Source organism: Ictidomys tridecemlineatus, chromosome 10 (assembly GCF_052094955.1).
Source record: "Ictidomys tridecemlineatus isolate mIctTri1 chromosome 10, mIctTri1.hap1, whole genome shotgun sequence".
Lineage (NCBI taxonomy): Eukaryota > Metazoa > Chordata > Mammalia > Rodentia > Sciuridae > Ictidomys > Ictidomys tridecemlineatus.
The window spans coordinates 6,691,148-6,711,198 of record NC_135486.1 but is presented as its reverse complement, the minus strand read 5'-3'; the positions used below and the strand labels follow the sequence as shown (position 1 = coordinate 6,711,198).

At 46.7% G+C, this 20,051-nt stretch overlaps 1 long non-coding RNA gene across 1 annotated transcript; it reads left to right on the top strand.

The window, feature by feature from the left end:
- Positions 1 to 8,920: 8,920 nt before the first annotated feature.
- On the top strand, positions 8,921 to 14,608 carry LOC144367110 (uncharacterized). Its single transcript, XR_013426353.1, has 2 exons — positions 8,921 to 14,148; positions 14,374 to 14,608. It is a non-coding gene; the product is annotated as an uncharacterized LOC144367110 (long non-coding RNA).
- Positions 14,609 to 20,051: the final 5,443 nt, after the last annotated feature.

Here is a 20,051-nt window from a genome sequence, read left to right as displayed (position 1 = left end):
CTCATTACCTCATTTGAACATTTATACCACCAAGTGAGACAGCTAAATTAGATATAACCCCATTTCAAAACAAAAAAATATTAAAAATGTAAACATGTCACCAAAATTCCGCAAGATTATTTTTTGGTACAAGTTGAAAACTGGGTCTCAAGATTCATATCCAATCATGTGAAATTGCCACTATCATAGATTTTTAGGGTGTTACTCTACATTAGGTGTATCCATAGATTCCAGGCCACCAACTCTACTGCTAAGGAGAAAACTTTCTAGTAAGTAGACGGGCTTACCTGGTGTATTTATTCTACATCTCAATAATTGCCTTATGAGCCACAAAAAATAATAATTGCCTTATGATTTTCCTAAAAATTTTAGGTTAACCTCTTTTAATAAAGTTTGTGCATCCAAACCCCACAGCAGCAATTCAATCCCCCCAATAGGTAACTTCATGGTTGGATGTATTCTGGTTTGGAATTCCTATCTGAAAAACATAGACCTCTCTAGTAGACTACACATAGCCCTTTGTGGGTAGAGAAATGTCTTCTGAGTCTATATCCTTAGCTCCCTTGCACTCTGCCTGGCACATGCTATATTTTAATGATGATTTCAGTCTTTTGCTGAGATCTGTTCTCTAGAGACCCATCTGCCAACTACCTAAGCAACTCGAAGCTTGGAGTTTTATTGTTGCCTATAATCCTGGAGCCCAAATATAAGATAATCATAATTTAACACAGAAGAACCCAAGAGAGATTCAGTGGCAAATTGGGGGGCATTAGAGTAGAACATCAAGAAAAGTTTAATGTCTAGCAAAGATCATGGCCACAGATACCTGAGGCCCAACTTGGACTAGACAACATGAAATACATCTAACGCCACAATAATCTAGGGAAGTGCCTGCTGATAGGGAAGTATGAAAGAAAAGACAGGCCTATGGCAACTGGCAGCCTCTGAGATTGCTATGTATTTTTCTTCCCAAAAGGAAATAGGAAGCTTAGAGAAGATTCTGGTTCCTTGGAGTCTGTCCTCTAACGTGAGAACCACTGCTTGGGAGGCAAGGAGAACCCTGAATTGGCAGCATGTAGTCCAGATTCTACCCCAAAGGCTTGTGGCCAGGGACGGGTTAATAATAGCCTCTTCTCAGGTTTAACATTTTCATCAAAAGCATCCTGTTCTTTCCTCTTACCTCAGCAGAGACTGCTTCCTACTTGTCCTGAGTCCAGACCTCAGCAGAGACTGCTTCCTACTTGTCCTGAGTCCAGACCTGCTTTGCTGCGATCCCTGCCTGTCTGGGAAGCTTAGCTCAGATTGGGACCACTTGTTTTGGGTACAAACAAGGCCAAGCTGTTTGTCTAAACAAGCCTAGTGGAATGGGCAACTCTGTTAAGCCCTTGGGTGGGGGGTTGTTACTTGGGAAAAATGTAATTTATCTACGTCCATTTTTTCAATGGATGTTTGACCTGTTTGTGTAGCTATTTCACCCAGTAATTCAGTCTAGTCTAATCATGCCTACTATAGTTAGAGCCAAGGTATGGAATATTCTCTCGCAGTTGCCTTGAATTGTCTTTTTAACTTCAGGCTGAACTAATCTTCTCAGATGGACATTTAGAACCAAGAAAGAGATACAGAGATTATTGTGACTAGGTTAAATCTGGTTGGGATGGCTTCATGGCCATCCACTTATTGATTTATCAAACACATTGCTGTGTACCTACTAGCAGCCCCCACATGCTAGGCACTATAGTAGACAAGGGATTCAGAGTTGAAGGTGTGGCTACCGCCTTTGGGGTGTACAGCTTGTGGGAGACTGCAGGAGGCAGTGGTAAGAACCACAAACTATACTTTCACTCTGCCCCTGCTCTGCAAAACATGTGCAAACGCCAAGTTTCATTTTCCATATCTACAAATGGAAATGAGAGTCCTACTTCCTAATGATGGCGTGAGAATTAATAAGGTATAGTACCTGGGATGTGGTGAGTGCTTAATAGAGGGCATCTGTTTCTGTTGTCATCATTGTCCTGGGGACAGCCAAGTGAGTCAGTGTGACAGTACTAGATGTGACATGTGAGGGTAGAGGAGGAATTATAAGAGCACACAGTCTGGGGTGGCGAGGAGGACAAGGATTTACAGGAGGAAGGATGGATACCAAGTTGGCCCAAGAAAAGCAGCCAGAAGTCAGAATTGGGATGAGCACTGTAGAAAGAGAAAAATCGCAGGTGCAAAAGTCAAGGGTGAGAACCGACAGACACTGAAGAAGATGCAGGTTGTTCAGTATGTCTGGGTCTTGGGACACTTGTGGGGAAGCAATGAGAGAGCTAGAGGAAGGGAGGGACTGTGCTATCTATGCAGTGGCCACAGGCCCTGTCCTGCTGCACCTGAGCACTGCCCTCCCCATCTAAGTATCCGAGGATCCCATGGTCCTTAGGGACCATCTCTAAGATCAGCCTTAGGTTTTAGAGATATTAGCTGGTTTTTCTGCTTCTTCTCCTGCCGGCCACTGTAGATGTGCACAGAGAGGAGCGTGACTCTGAGGTCATCTCCAGGAGTCTCCCTGAGAAATGTGACCCACCTCCACCAGAAGGCTAGTGTGTAAGCTGATTCAATTCCAGAGAGTGTTACTATGGGTAGAAGGAGGTCCACAGCCAAGGGTGAGCTAGAAGAGGAAAGGAAGCAGCCTTTAGTGTTCAACTACTGCAGGACCATCCCTGTAGGCCAGTGTCTTCTGTCTGTCTGTCTGTCTCTCTCTGTAATGGCTTTGACCTATTTTGGAAGGAGAAGCTTTAAGCTTGCCGTTGTGTCCTATAGGCAGTTTCAATTAAATCAAAGTTGGTAAATGCTGCCAGGTACAGTGGCACACACCTGGAATTCCAGTGACATGGGAGGCTGAAGCCAACCTCAGAAACTTAGCAAGAATCTGTCTCAAAATTAATAAAAAATAAAAGGGGCTGGGCATAGTGGTAGAGTGTTCCTGGGTTCAATCCCCAGTACCAAAAAAAAAAAAAATTAAAGTTGTTAGGTACTTTTTGAACATATATTTGTGTTAACAACTAAAAACCATGGACCACAGGGCGCATCTTTTTCTGGTACCTATCCTTTTGGTATTAGGCCTGGCCCATGTGGGTCAGAAAAGTCCATGTCACGGGTGAGCATGATGTCATTCCACTTGTGAGCTTAATTCGCATGAGTCTTATCAATGGGAGGAATATTGATTGGCCTTGAAAGCTTAGAGAGGTACAGTATGACCAGGTATGGCGTGGCAACCTCAGCTAATGCTGAAGGGGTCAAAGTTTAGGCAGCCATTCAACTTAGCTCTGGACATATCAGGAAAACCCTGATCTTCCCTCTGAGTAGCTAATGGTCTTCTCGAAGCTCTTGGGAAGAGACACTGTCTGCCACACAGACTGTGAAGAGCCAAAGGCAATAGCTAGGATTAGGGGTGTTTGCAGGTCCTCTGTTTTTCTTTCGTGAGATTTACCAGTCAGCGTCTGCGATTATGTGTCATGTCATATTGGTGTTAAGAACAGGGTGAACACGGCACAGAGAAAAATCAGTGGAATTCCAAGCCAGATTTCAGTAGATTGATACCTAAAAATTCACTTTAAGATCCATGTCTCATTTGGCTCTGTTTCCTTTAGACAAAGATTTCATTTTAGACACCAGTGAGAGAAATCTATAACACTAAAAGAAGACATTACCAGTCCACCTTACCAAGACATGAGGTAGAAAAGTGGTTTAAACCAGTCACGTCAGCTGCCTGGAAGAGACAGGCATCTACAGAATTCCACAGCCTGAGATGGACGCTCCGTATACATAAACAAGGAGCGTTCACCCAGAAGAGGAAGCCAAAATGGACTTGGGTTAAGCACCCCTGCCATGAAATGGAGATGCTGCTGTTTCCCTGTACCTGCCTCACAGAATTTCTGAGACGATGCAAACTACAGCCTTTTAACATGCTGCAAGACCTTTGAAGGAGGCCTGCAAGTGCAGGGTACGGTTTTATCATTATTATTGGCTTACCACCTTGTCTTTACAGGAAAATTGTGCTGAGAGAAGTTTTCTGGTCGTTTTGACATTCACCTCTGGTCAGGCTCTCGCTCCTTCGTTTCTTCCCATGTGGACAGGTGTTAAGCCCATCTGGCCATGCGCTTGCTCTCCCTCCAGCGGCCTGAGCATCCTGACATTTGATGCTGCTCATATTACGCCCCTGAGGGCCTTGGCTCTTTCCCTTCTTCCCTACTTCTCCAAATCTGACCCTTTTGTAAGGCCCAACTCAGGCTTCCCCTCACCTGTGAGGTGACCGGCTGTCTTTCCTACCTGGCACCCACCCACATCAACAATGTCTGTCGAGACCCTACGTATAGGCAGGCACTGTGGATACAGCCCTGGGAAAGGACACTGTGCCAGTTTTGAGAAGAATGGTCTAGTTCAGCAGCTTTCGTAATTCCTTGGTGGTGATAAAGTAAGAAATGCACTCTATGTCACCATCCACTACACACATACATTTGTGTGTACATGTTTAAAATTACATATGTGTAAAAGTTTCATGGTATCTTCCTTTTCATTGTAAACTATGCCGATGTGACTCATTGCTATGATTTCACAGTCCACGCTGAGTCTTGACTTACAACTTAAAATACTGATCTTGCTGAGATAGACAGGGAACAGTTTGCACTATTGGGACAGAAGCAGAGACTGTTCTTCCCTCCATTGTCCCCACTGTATCTGTGGGACTCGGGTACCCAGCCAGTGAAAGGCTCCCTGACCTCTATGTCTTTGAACCTTTCTCTGACCCTCATCCTTGATACAGGACCCTCCACAGAGAATTAAATAAATACGATATTGTTGATGAGAGCAACGTGTAACTGTCAATGATTGTGCCACGTCAGGTGCTCCAAGATCTGTGGAAGGATTAGATGTGTGAGAGATTGACTGGGGTCAGTGCCTGTGAAGGACAAAGGGGCTGGAACACTAGGAGGTGGGGAGGACTCCAGACCATGATGCAGGCCTGAGGAGCCAGGGGAGGAGAGAGAGGTTAGGAAGAACCTTGGGCTGCAGCACCGTTGCCAAACTGATAGGATGTCCTCAAACCAAAGTCACCTATTGGAAGTGTCCCTGTCTTACAGGAATGTCCCTGCCTTAATCATCCCTCCACAGTTCATCAGCAGCTGGGAGCCGCCTGCAGGAAGTGTGGCCTCAGCACAAACATGATGGGGATTCAGAAGGGCAGCAGCTGGATTGTCCATCAAAACAGCTCCCTGAAGAGGTCTGGTGGTTCACGTTCAAGGCCACCACCCAAACCAAGTAATAGTGCTGTTGTAGGCTCGGTTTTCCTTTCAACTAGAAACAAGTATTAAAATACAATAAAATTCTAGATGTGTAAGTCATCTTCCTGTTGTACCATGGTGGGTTCTTCCCTGGTGGCCTCTGAGGCTGTAGACATCAGGTCCTCTCTCTAGCTGTCCTGCCATGGGAGGAGCTTTGGGAGTTCTTTTGGTATCATTATTCCAGGGGAAGAGGTTCATGCTCAAGAAAATAGGTGAAGAACGACCCTCTGTGTAGGACCAGGGAGTCCTACACAAAGTGCTCTCATTTGACATCCCCCAGAAAGTGAGGTATTGGGAAGTGGTGGAAATTTTAAGAGGCAAGGATTAGTGAGAGATCTTTAAGTTACTGGGGGTTGTACTTTTGAAGGAGAGAGTGGGACCCCAGCTCCCCACTCCTACTCTCTATCTTTTGCTTCTTGGCAATTAGATGAGCAGTTTGGCTCTAGCATGTTCTCCCACCCTGATGTGCTGTGGGACCAATCAATCGGGAACTGGAACCTCTGTGAGCCCAAACAAACCTTTCTCTTTTTAAATTGATTGTCTTAAGTATTTATTATAGTAATAGAGAGCTGACTAACGCCAAGAAGTTAGACAACCCCCTACCCAGAAATGTAAAATGAATTATTTTTCTATTAGTGACTCAGTTTTCTTCCTTCTCCTCCCTTCCCCCTCTTTGACGTCTACTGAAGTCCCAGCCCACCAGTAATAAGACCTCTTAATGATCTGAACTTAAGTATGGCATAATTTATATACTCCTCCTCAGTATGTATCCAAAAGAATTAAAGCCAGCATACTTTGGAGATATATGCATACCCATGTTTATCACAGCATCCTTCACAACAGCCAAGTTCTGAACCAGCCCTGGTACCTGTCAACAGGTGAATGGATAAAGAAAATGTGGCACACATACAGTGGAGTCTTATTCAGTCGTAAACAATGAAATCTGTCTTTTGTAGGAAAATGGATGGAACTGAAGAGCATGGTGTGAGGCTGATAAGCCAGACTCAGAAAGGGAAGCACTGTGTGTTTTCCCTCATGTGTGGAATCTCAACAAAAAAAGAAAAAAGGGGGTATGCCTTAAAAGTCAAAGAGAGGCCACTAAAGGAAGGGGACCAGTGGGAGGGAGCATGGGAAGGCAAGGGAAGTAGTGGGAAGTAAAATGAATCCAATGGTGTCCTACGCATGTGTGACTAGGCCACAGTGAAACCCACTCTTCTGCATAATTAAGAGGCACCAACAAAAATTGCAAGAGGGCACAGGCATAGCTGATTCCTGAAGGTCAAAGCAGCCTGGCAGGATCTCCACCTATGACTGCTCCTGTAGGGCAAAGGAGACCTTTGCCTTCTGTGACTGGTTGGCTCGCAGCTCTTCCCCATTCGGGCCTGGTTCTCATGACATTGCTCGTCATGAATAGCGTTGAGCTGTCAGGTTACATAATAATGACACTCAGTGTTCCATATTCCACTTAGTGGAAACTTTTGAGCCCTGAACAAGCATACTACCAGTAACTCTCACTACAGTGCTTGAAAAGAGTTGACATATGTTTGGACACAAACTCTCCTCGTCTGGCTAGTTTGGAGAAAGATGAGTTCTGCAAACAAGACCCAATCACTCCATCACATGGTGATTCATAGCTAGTTTCATGTAGAACCTGAGAAAGCAGAGGTAAGGGCTTGGTGTGCATCCACTCCGGCTCAGTCTGGCTGGCAACTGCTAGACTTTGCCTTGGGTATTTTCCAAGATCATCAAACTGAAATATAACCCACATACCCTTCAAACTTGCTTTTGATAAAGGATTACTTCCTCTGTCTTGCTATCTCTGTACATGAGTCAGAATTGAAATTACATATAACATGTACATCATTTTAGTCATAATGGGTGGCTTTGGGGACATCAGAAGAATGGCTAATCTTTTGGATACGGGTAAAAACTGCTTCAGTGGAGAGGTTGCCTGAAACACCTTCTTTTTGGCCAATACTCTGGTTCACAGTAACTCAAAAAGTCGGCAAGGACCTGTTTTAGTTCAACATGACTAAACATCAACTTGGATGTACGGGAAATAAAAGGATTCAACATTTCTGGGATAAAAGTCTCTATTTGTTCTTTCCTTAAAGTTAGCTTTCCAGTTAATAGTCATTAACTTCCTAAAAAAAAAAATCCCCAGATTTCTAGGAGACCCTTCTCTGCTTCCCAGCAGCACACCCCAGGGCCCCTGAGCCTACGCTCCCTGTCGTCACACTGTCCTCTGGGGATTTGTTCCTTGGTTCAGGCTCCGGATGGGGAACTCTCTTTGGCTTTGCCCACCTGTCAGTGAAGCTTCTGCAGCCCGTCCCCCTGCCTTCGCCCTTCTTCCCCAGCCTTGGGGGACCAACATGGCTGGTGATCTGGTCTCAGATTGTATTTGGAGGTAGGCGGTATGGCTGTTTCCCTCACCTTCGAGAAGAAGGTGAGCTTTTACGTCGGTGTCCAAACATTGTCCTGAAAGGTGCCTCACACGTGTCTGTCCCGTTCAGAGGAAACCTCGAGCCGTTCCCCAGAAGTGCCGGGAAGAGAGCACTTGAGCCCACTTTGTATCAAGGAAAGATACAAGTGCTGTGGCCTTGGGGAGCATCAGGAGGTCAGTGGGTCCTTCTGGGCCTGTCTTCAGGACATTCCCTCCTAGGAGGCAGTCCTCGAACAGACAGACATCAGGACATGTGAACCAAGTTTGGGCCATGGTTTTCTGGGATGGAAAGCATAGGTTTGGCTCCTGGATTTTGGGGGTGGTCACTGCCTCTCCTCCTCCTCCTCCCTTCTCTGCCAAAAGTGGAGTTTAAGGGCCAGAGAGAATAAGGGGAAAGTAACCAGGTGGATCTGCCCTTTGGGAGGACACCCATGGGGGTGGGTGGGCTGAGGTGGGCCAAGGCCACTCTAGCTCTAGAAACAGGGGGAGGGGGAGGTAGCAACAGTGTCAGCAAACAACCCTGTGGTTTCATAAAGACAGTTAAAAAATAATAGAATTTCCTCAAGAAAAAGGAAGGGGAAGCTGTGGCCCATGGATGTTAACGGAAACGGCTAAACAACTTTCTTTAGCAACTTAACATTCCGTGATGTTTCTACCCGGCTCAGCCTGCAACTTCGGAGAGCTGTGAGGAGCAGGATTGTAAGCAGTACCACCATTTATCCAGCACACTCCCCGACCAGGCATCACTCATTTGCCTGTATGGGTTCTTTTAATTCTCACAGGTCTCAGGGTAGCCATCTTATTTCCATCCTCCTATTACAGATGATTGAAGGAAATTGAAGCAAAGAAGTTAAGTCATTTGCTAAAGGACAAAATACCACCAAGGGGTGGAGCTGGTCGGAACCCAGACATTGTTTCTAGGGAGCGGTCTGCATGATGCCTTTCTGCCTCTTTAGCAGTCTGTGTCCCAGGAAAAGAAAAAGAAAATGATGAGAAACACAAGGGCTTCAGTTGACCCCGGGGCTGCACTGACTCCCCAGCACTGCCTCAGCCAGGCACTGCCACCTCAGTCTTCTGGACTGGAGTCTGGCACCTCCTGCTTGCTCACTGATCAGGTGACAGTGATACGCTCAGGCCTTTGCCAGCCAGCATCCCGACACAGGCACCAAAGTCCAGGCCTCCAGCAGGGTGTTACGCCAACCCTGACCGAGACCACAGCTCAGAGGGCGCCGGCTTCCTGCACAGCTTCCCTGGCCTCAGAGGGTTGGCTAGGCCCTGGCTGCCTCTCCACCTCTGCAGTCGGTCTTGAGCTAAGCCCTTTGAAACATCCGTCACCAACGTGAGTGAGGGGTGGATGGAAAATGTCATGGGGGAAGAACGTGGGGGCCGTGTTCACGTGGAGCCTCAGGGGACCAGAGGAAAGGAGAGCCAAAAGTCCACACCACAGCTTCCAGTGACCAGTGTGCCCCAGAGTCACCTGATTCCACTCCAGAGTTGCCACTCCAGGATGGGGTCCAGAGACGTGTATGTCCAACAAGTTCCTAGGAAACGCCACGGATGTTGTGCCAGGAGCACACTGTGAGAGCCACCCGTCCACACAAACCAGGGGACCCCTGCCCTCTCTCCAGCACCCGGCCACTGCTCCCTGTTCCTCTGCAGTTCTTTTTGGAGTAGGGCAGCTGGGCAGCTGAGGCACTACGGGGCGTACCTGGAGTCAGTCCCTGGACTGGACCCTTCACTCATTTTATGGCTATGTGGTCTTGGCCGAATTACTTGACCTCTCTGCCCAGAGTTTCCACCATAACAAATGCTAACATTTTCTGAGAGTTCACTCTGTAGTAGTTACTATTTATTTGTTGGTTCCTACAAGATTATGGGGTAGGTATTATTATCCCCAATTTACAGATGAGGAAATTGAGGCACAGAGAGAAACAATAATGGGAAATACTTTATAAGCTCACTGTGGGGATTAAATGAGATAATGGACACTAAACATTAGTTTGAGCATCTAAGTGTCATTTGCTCTTTCTAAGAGAACAAGAACCTGTAGAAGACCTTCTCCTTTCCATTGAGACTTTTAAGGCTTTGCCTAAAAGGACGAACCATGCTTACTTCTGAGTCCTTTGGAGGGGGGGAGAAGGTGGGGGGATCATGTCACTTATTTAAACCCTACAAGGCAGGAAGGGTGATGGTCCATGTCTATGATCTCAGCTACTGGGTAGGCTGAGGTAGGAGGATCACAAGTTCAAGGCCAGCCTTGGCACCTTAATGAGACCTTGACTTAAAATAGAAAATAAAAACAGGGGCTATAGCTCAGTGGTAGAGCACCACTGGGTTCAATCCCAGTATTAAAAAAAAAAAAGTCCTCCTACAAGAGATGGTCTCCTCTCTTGCAGACTTTCTGTCTCCAAAGAGTTGCTGCAAGTTCTAGAGGTGAGAATGGGGGAGGTGTGGGGAGGCAGACTGTCTAATCGCCACGGTGTGCATGCGCTTGGTTAAGCAGGGCATCCTGTATGAGACCTGACGGGCAGCTCCAGAGAATGCAGGCAGTTTGCAAGCTCACCAGACCAAAAGAGGAAAGGGAGAGAGAGAATACCCCCCAACCCCCGAGCTGCGCCAGCACATTCCAGCTTGATTGACACTTAGTGATGCCTTTGTTTTTCTCCCAGAGCTGGCAGTAAGGGATGGGGCCCAGGCCACAGCTTTTTCCGACCTTCACATAGTTTGAGCTTTCTTTTCACAGATGAGGGCAGAGGGCTGGTAAACCTAGGCTGAATGTGAATACTAATTATTTTTTTTTACACAATACCTTCATTTTATTTATTTATTTTTATGTGGTGCTGAGGATTGAACCCCGCGCCTCACATGTGAGAGGTGAGCCACAGCCCCAGCCCCACTAATTATTATTTAATCACCATCATCAAAGCTGATGACTAAACCTTCAGAACTTTCTGGCTATCAGCAAGATATTCTGAGAAGCAGAATCTTCATCCAATTCCAACCTGGGCTTTCTTTCACCTCCCGTCTCAGCTGGCTCTGAGCCTCTGTCCCCACACCAGCCCTAGCTTTGAACAGCAAATACTACTCAGGCCTTGCTACCTACCTCCCCTGGATGGTTCCTGGATTCTCTCTCCCACCTCCACCCCTCATTAAGCCTGGATTAGGTGTCCTAAAACCAGCCTCGTGGCCCATTTCCCACACGTTTCAGGATGACTTGTTTAGCTGTCTGCCTCCTCCCTCCAGCAAGGAGTTACAAGCTTCTCATTCATCTTTGATTTTCAATGCCAAGCATGGTGGCAGGCTGCCAAGAGGCCATCGCTACACCTTTCCTGGTGGATATATTGTGTGTGCCCGCACTACCTTCTCCCTCCTGTTGACTGCTCTGGGCCTCCACACAGGCAAGACCTATTTCTACATCCAAAGAGAACAGGGGGAGGCAGGAGACACTCACCGCGTCCTTGGGCTTAGCTGTGGTAAACCCTGGGATGAAAGCATATTTGACGTGCTCCAACTTAAGCCACTGGTGAATTAAGCGAACAAACAAAAGATGTGTGCACACCGTGAACTGGTCCAGAGTGGATGGGTGAATGAGAGGTGGGCCTCACCAGAGCCAAAGCACTTACCCAGAGGGACTTCAGGAAGGGAGGGTGCCTTTCTTCACCCACCCCGGGGATCCCAGCTGATGCTCCCATAATAAAAGCAGGTCAACAAGAGAAAGGTGTAGCAAATTTGTTTAACAAAAGTTTTAAGTGAAGTGGGAGCCTGCAAAAATAAGGACCCAAAGGCCCAGAGAAAATTACCCATTTTTATGCTTAGGTTTGATAAAGGACAGACCGGTGTGTGGAAATGGGATCAGATAAAAGTGGTGTCACCTGAAAGTCACAGACCAGGGAGAAACCCTGCCCAGCCTGTCTGTTCTGAGTCTTCCTGCCTTTGTGTGTGTGTGTGTGTGTGTGTGTGTGTGTGTGTGTGTGTGTGTGTGTAATGTGGCCCTCCATTTTTCCAGGCATACTCCACTTTTCTGAAATTAAGATCTTAAATCTTATCAGATCAGGTCAATGAGAGTTGATTAATTTTTTTTGGTCAGTTCATACAGAAATATAGGGAAAAAATCCCAGTAATATTTATACATTTTATGGATAGCTTTGGGGTAGAGAATTTCTGGTTTTTATGATCTTTGGGATCATAATAATATAGAAATAATAAAGAAATTTTTGGGGAAAAGGAAATTCTTATTGCAATGCCGTGCGTTGGGGGAGAATGGAGAGTAATAGGGAGAAGGGCAGGAAAGGGGCAGAAAGAAACTGTGCTTCTGAGGTCCTTGCCGCGTCCTTCATTGGAAGTACTTGGCATGCCGAAGTGGCATGCTTCGGGTGTCATTTCCCGATTCCCCCCACACGGGACACCTCATTCCTCCTCCAGTAACAATTCTGAAGAGAGAAGCAGGTGCCCTGGAAGACCAGCTTTCCAGACAACCTTGGCCTTTAGGAATGTCACGGCTGGCCAGGCTGAGCATTAAAGGACTTGCCTCTGCCTCCAGATGAAGTCGATGCTGGTCTGGACCTGAGCTGTAGAGATCTGGGCTAGATCTCTCTAGCAGGAAACCTCTCTGTACCTGTTTCTTAGCCCTCATAATTGCAGACTTCCTCTTCTAGTTCCATTCATCGGTCCCAAAATGCACCATTCCTAAGAACAAGGAGATATGACTCTGGGTGGACAGGGGCACATTTCCTTGCAACTGGACAAACACCTCAACAGGTGTGTTCCTGTAGTTCCGTGGGGTCCCTTTCTGTAGCAGACAGGCAATGAGGAGAGTGTTCAGGGTCTGGGGAGCCAGAGTCATTGGCCCAGGGCGAGGGTGCCTAGTGAGCCTGTGGTCCTGGGGACCCCGTGGCTCAGGGCTCCCGGGGACCCATCAGTGCTTCCTAATCCAGTCTGTTTTGCATTCTCCCTTTATCACTGCTTTTGTGGGTGTGTGGACTTCTTAAAGGGAAGATATGCTCCTTGAGGGTAGGCTCTGTGTTCTGGAGCCTCCTATATTTTATCACAGAGACTTGGGTGGAGTGGATAGGAGGAAACACTTGCTGAAATGATACACTCTTCAAGAAAGAAACTGGGCACCACGATCTAGGCCTGTCTATTGCCCCTAAATTTAGGAGAAGTACCTTTAAATATAGTCTCCTGCTCTTATTATTTTTTATACTAAATTTCTAAGTGAAAACGTGTGCAAAACCTCTATAATATAGAAACGGGCTGCAACATCAACAACAGCGAGTTTAATCTGCTCTGGAAACACATAAAATCTTTCAGAAGGCTGCTGGGAATTCTCCCCTTCTTCTTCCCAAAGGCTGCAGTTAAGCAAGGTCAGAATGTCTCATTATTTTGGAGTGAAATTTGGTCCTTCCAAGCATTACTCTTTGGTGAGCAAGACAGCACAAAGGAATCTCACCCCTGGGCTCAATTCTTTTTTTTTTTATTTCCTTTTTTTTAATGCAAATACTAAAATCAGCTTTGTTTTCCTTTAATACTTCTATCTACATTGTGAAAAGATGACATTTTCATCACCGAAGATAAAAGAAGAAAAGAGTTGTCATTAAATATTTTTTACCTTTTTACACTGGACAGGATGGCCGCCACTGTCCTGTTACTCTTGGGGAGGGGCAGAGGAGCAGGAGCCCACAGAGGCTGGTTTCTGTCCACTTTGGAAACAACTTTCTGCCAGTTCTAGCCAATGGTCTGCTTTGGAGGTTAGTGAGTTCTGCACACTGCAGGCATTTTCAAAATAGTAACTTAGTTTTCTTTTATTTTACTATTTATTTATTTGTGGTACTGGAAATTGAACCCCAGCCCTTTCAATTTTTTTTTCATTTAATTTTGAGACAGGCCTTCACTAAGTTGCTGAGGTTTCCTTTAAACTTGTGATCCTCCTGCCTCAGCCTCCCAAGATGCTAGGGTTAGAGGTGTGCACCATCATGCCCGGCTCTGACTCACTTTTCAAAGAGGTCATAACACGCATGGGGTTGATATTTTAAAGGAACACAGAAGAAAAGTTTCTCTCCTTCTCTACTCCCTCCTTTTGTCCCTGACATTGTTTTTCCTTCTGAAGAGACGACCTTGTCTTCTCGTATTTGACCAAAGGCCAAACACCTCTGCATGGAACACTGTAAGAAGTCCCTGGGGAGGAAGTCCCTGGGGAGGGCCCTCCCATCCTCATATCTCCTCCTTTAAATTTGCACGTCATGATTCTCGGGATATTTTCTTTCTATTTTGGTCACATAGTACACACTTTCTGCCCAAGGACTGGGCTGAAGACTGATGACCTGACTGGAAATCCAGGGCCTGTTCTGAGCAGCCCTGGGGCCGGAGGCAGGGTGCCACAGTCTCAGGGTAGATACCCGGGGGCGCCGGAGAAGAGCCCCTGCATGGAGTGGGATGGTAGCTTTTGCCACCGTGGTCCTTCTCCTGGTGGGAAGCTGAAGACAGGAAGGGAAGGCAGGGCGCCTGGACCCGGGACCAGAGCTTGGGGAGGGGAGGAGGCAGGTGGCAGTGGAGTGGATGCAATGGTGAACTGGGGACTGGGAACCCCAGGTCTCCGCTTGTCTTTATCCCCAGCTGTTTCCTGCCTTCTTCGGGCTTCTGGAATGCTTCTAATGTCTGTTGTCAAGAGAAAACGTGGATGTGTAACCGATGTGATTCTGCAATCTGTATACGGGGGAAGAATGGGAGTTCATAACCCACTTGAATCAAATGTATGAAATATGACATGTCAAGAGCTTTGTAATGTTTGAAAAACTAATAATAATAATAAAAAAAGAGCCCAAAGCGTGGTTCATCCCCTGCCGTGCAAGTGACGTGTGACTGCATCCATGGGGCCTCATTCCTGTATGATGGAACCAAGGGCACTTTTGACCTTGGAGGTAGTAATCTGACCCTGACAGATGAATTTGGCCACAGCCTTCAAAGGCACCCAGACCCAACAAATCCAGGTGGCACCCGCCCTGTTTCAGGAGGTGACTGTTTCCCTAGCACAAAAGGAGGGGAGTGAAAAACAAGGCTTTCGAGCAGGACCTTGGGCTGATCTTCAGTTATAAGGGGTGCAAGAGGCTGGTTTCAGAGGGAAGATAAACAATAAAACCATTTCGTTATTATCACCATGTCATTGGCCATTATTCACTTTAAAGGCCAAGAAGTCAATAGTTATAAAACATGAATTGAAGAAACAATCTATATTTTCATATCAGCAATAATAGCAAAGCATATGGCAAGCAGAATGGGACAGTCCTTAAGGGTTTTCTTATCCAAGGCCAACTCAAGGGGACATCTCAAGGGGCAGATTACAACACAGTGCTAAGATGGGGAGGGAAGGCTTAGTGTCAGTTTCTCAAGTATCTTGTCCCATGTGAGGCACTCCTCAATGCTCGGTTTAGGGACCTTGGCCTTGGGAATGTCTGGCATTATGAGCATATCTCGAGGTTCCTGACATTAGACCCAGTATCCTAGCCTCTCTGCTACTGTTACCCATAAAAGTATCAGGAACCAACGTAATGCTGTGATGAGCTAATGGCACGTATGCTCTTATTTTCACCCCATACTCACCAAGTAGGAACTCAGCAACCTCGTTTTGCAGATGAGGAAGCTGAGGTTTAGAGAGGTTAACCACTTCCTTAAGGTCACGCAGCCAGCAAGTGAGGGGTCAAGGCACAGACCCAGACCACAAGACCTCTCTGGTGCTGCTGTTAACTCTTGCTCAACTATAAGAAGCCAATCTAGAGGAAGAGAGGGAAACATGGAAGGGCAATTTCCAAAGATGGAGTTTAGGAAAGAAGGGAGGGAACAATTAGCAAAGTGAACAGCAGGGAAATCAAATGGAAGATCAAGTGACATTTAAGAAGTCAATTGATGGGAATGAATCAAATAACCCTACAACTGGGAGAAAAGCCCCAGACCTGCTCTCTTTTGTGGTACAGTAGGGGGTGGGCCTTAGAACCCTGCTGGTCTGGCCACCCCCCTCCCCCTGGCCAGGGCAGAGCCAAGAAGGTCCATGTGCTTGTTGTGGAACCAGGCCCCAGGCCCAGTCCTGTAACCCATCGCCAGAACTCGTGGTGTCAGGCTCCGAGTCTGCCCAGAGGGTTTTGTGATTCCATCGCTCTGTGTCCAGAATTAAAACTACAGAAAAGCCAGAGAGATGATATAGGGCCCCATTGTCCCTGCTGGGTGGAGCCAGAGTCAACTCCTGTTCTGCTTCAATGACCTTGAGCTATCGCTTTCCTAATCAATGGGGAGCAGGATGGTGTTTCCACCCACAGGGCACCTCGGGGGATTAACGGGCAGCTAGGACACTTAGAAAAGATACGACAATTGTTATTATTAATCCCGGGCTGGGCTAGTCCAACAGGCTCTGTATTGTCTAGGTTAGGGAGAGCCTTGGATCACTTACCTTTAAGAACCATAATCAGTTCTAAAGGCCCTAGACGGTGCCTGCTGAGTTTCCTGTTGAGGATCAGTGAGTGCTGTGGTTGCTCACAGGAAACACAGGAGGTAACAGCCTCCAAGACCTGGGCCACCTGAGAACATGACTGCTGACGTTGTCTTAGGGAACCTGGGGACAGAAAGCGGAAGGGGAGTGGATTCTGGTCCTTCACATGCGGGTGCCGGAGTGGGCTGGTGGGTGCCCACTTTTCTGTTTCTCCTGATCTTGGGCTTCAGTCCAGGACTTTTGCTGATTCATGCAGGTACTTCAGTCTTAAGCCTCCTCATAAGTCTTTAAAGTGATTTCTAGGATTCTGAGCATTTTTGAAATCCTTGCTCTGTCCTACACACTGGGGATACACTGGAGAAAAAGATGACTTCCTCCCCAAAGGAGTGATTGTCACGGGGGGACAGAGAAGGAGAGCAGGCCAACACATGTCACAGCAAACAGCAGCAGGACACAGATGAGAGCCAAGTCGATCCCGTCAGCAGGAGCTTCCAGGGAGAAGTGGCATCTGATCTAGTTCAAGGACAAATAGATACAGCCAGGTGGATGGGGGGGGGGGGGAAGGAAGGGAACAGGCACTTCTGGGATCTGTGGGTAAAGCTGGATCAGAGAGGAGCGACAGGAAACGAGGAGGAGGCCAGCCCTGGTCTGGACCCGGGGTGGCCTGGGGAAACAAGGAGCCAGGAAGGTATTTTAACAGGCAATGGCCTTATTAGAATTGTGATCTCAATTACATTTTAAAATAATAGTAATAGTGCCTTAGCCAGCTTTATGTCACTATGACCAAAATATCCGGCAAGTAGAGCTGAGAGGAGAAAAAGACTATTTTGGCTCATGGTTTCAGAGATTTAGTTCATGGTGGGTCAACTACGTTATTCTGAGCCAAAGTGAGGTCGTCTGTCATGGCACAAGACCAGGGCAGGGGAGGAGGGGCACAGGGAAGATGTGCCTTCCAGGGCAGCCCCCATGAGCCACCTCCTCCAGCCACTCCCCCCCCCGCCCACTGCCTGCAGTTACCACCTGGACAGTCCATTCCGACTGGGACGGGCTGATGAGGTCACAGCTCTCAGGGTCTGTCATTTCACCTCTGAGTAGTCCTGCTTTAACAAAGGAGAGGCGTTAATATTTGTGGAGCACTTACAATAAGCTCAGCATGTTTCAGCACTTTTCCTGATATAACACATCTTGGTCTTGTGCTATAGTAAGTTGTGGGGCCAGGGTACAATCTCCCTCAGGCTGCCACCAGGGACCTTGTGTTCAGCCACTAACCTATAGATGGATCTTTTTTTTTTTTTTAACTTTTTTAACTTTATTTTTTGGTGTAGATGGACACCACACAATGCATTTATTTTTATGTGGTGCTGAGGATCAAATCCCTGGCCCATGCTAGGCGAGTCTCTACCACTGAGCCACAATCCCAGCCCCTATAAACGTTTCTTACATTGTTCTTTCTCAGTAATAAATACTAATTGTTTAAAAAGAATTTTTTTAGTTGTTAATGAACCTTTATTTATTTGTTTATGTGCGATGCTAAGAATCGAGCCCAGTGCCTCACACATGCTAGGTAAATGTTCCACACTGAGCCCAAACCCCAGGCCACATGAATACTCATTCTTATTGCTTATCTTTTCCTTATTGTTTTGTTCTTTTTTTGGGGGGTGGGGTGGGGTGGGTGTTACTGGAAATTGAACCCAGGGAGCTTAGCCACTGAGCTATATCCCCAGCCCTTTATATTTTTTGAGACAGGTTCTTACTGATTTGTTGAGGCTGGCCTCGAATTTGTTATCCTCCTACCTCGGCCTCCTTAGTTGCTGGGATTGCAGGTGTATGCTATTGCACCTGCTCCTAGCTGTTTTTCAGTTTTAAGCCAGTGTACTCCATCAATTTTCACAAACAAGAGCTCTGACTTAGTGAAAAACTCTAGATTTCAATTAAATAAGATCTAGGGGTTTATAAACTACAAAGAATGCAAAGAAAATTCCTTATGCACTAGACTTTGGCTTTTGCTTTCCTGTGACGGTTGTGTGGTCCCTCAATGAAGAAAACTGGCAGAAATTTTCCTTTGTTTCAATCCTGACCTCTGGAGTCTGTAGCAATCCCTAATTTTTAGATCTATTTCTCTTTAAAGGGCTATGAGACAGTAAAATAATTTTATCTCACTTAGAGGTAGTTGTTTTGAATCAAATTCCCAGTTAACAGGAAGCACAATTCAGAAAAATCAAATCTGAGCATCAATTTAAAAAAAAAATTAAAGTTTTCTTTCATTCTTAGACAGCAAATCTTATGTCTTCAGGAAGCTCCAGATTGTACATAGCTCCTGAGATATGCTTACAAATGTAAAATATCACTTTTATTCAGTCAATCAATTAAAATTAACTGAACACCTGCTATGTGCCAGGTGCCATGCTAGTTAGCAACAGAGACAAATTAAGTTTCAGCTTCTCCCTTCAAGCCTAGCGGAGGATCTCAACATCACTGATGTTCTTTCAAAGTAAGTGTTTATTGTCATCTCTTTGGACACCACTATTTCCTCCCAGCTCTCTGCTTGTAGGTATTCTATAACAATTTTCCTCTTGAAATCCTCAGGTTGGGAAAGCCACGCTCATTCAGGGGAAGGAGATGTGACTCCTGACCAGCTGCGTGGTGAAGCCAGCTCGTCTGCATTTCACCACTTCCCCTTACGTTCCCACTGGACTGACAGATGACGAGGCGTCCTCTGGCCTGTGCTGTGGGAAGCCCACTGGGGAGTTATGGAACGGTGGCCATTTTCTAAGTGGAAAAGTGAAGAATTTTTATTTCAAACCAGGAAAAAAATCATTACATTAAGAATTGAACACAGAAACATAAATAAAAGAAATGTCAGGCTTTTTAAAATAGAATTTCTAAAAAGCCCATCCATTTGGCCCAGGCCAACCCAAGGCCTTCTCCGGGTGGACTAATTCTGCCTTAGGGTGGTGGAGGTTGTAGAAGCCAAACGCAGTGTTTGAGGACCAGCTGTCCCGGGGACAAAGCTGGTGTACACGGAATTCACCGGTCTCAGATGCCCTTCCACCCTTCCAGCTGTGGGTCTGGAGGAAGAGGTGAGCAGACGCTGCCACGGAAGAAAGGGCTGAACTGTGATCAGAGAGGACTGGGCCAAAGAGCTTCGTCCTCGTCGCGTTTGTCAGGAGAGCCCCTTTCTCATTCCTGAGGTGGGGCTTGGGGTTAAACTAACACGTATTTCATCGACTCTATTCTACTTTTCTCTCTTCCCTTTCTTCTCTCCCTGTCCCTACCGGCTCCTCGGTTCCTGACTTCGGGCTGCCCCCCTCCAGTCGTGTTACACTGACCTCCTTTCCATGCTCCCAGGAGCCGACAAACCGGTTGTTCGATGTCACCTTTACCTCCACAGCCATCACCAACCTGAGGGACAAGTCAACCTCTTGAACTGGAAAGACAGGATGTGCCTTTTACCGGGAAAACAAGGGCAGCCTTTTCAAAGACAGATGCCTATCTCAGCTGCTCCTAAAGGCAGCATCTCCTTCAGGCTTTCTGAGGGTATTGGTTACAGCATTTTTATGTAGGGCAGCACGCGGACACCCTGATTTATAGGATAAAGGCTTAGTCATCTGTGTCCCACCAGTGTCCCACAGGGGCCTGTCTGTGAAGAGTACGGACGGCCTTGCCTGCTCAGCCTGCCCACCCACTTTGGAAACTCTCCCTGCCTCCCACCACCCCTGCGTTATGAAGTCCCTATTTAGCCCATCCGAATGGTCGTAACTGGTGGCTTATTGATAGGATACATTCCCATGTATCCCAGGCCACATGCCTTCTG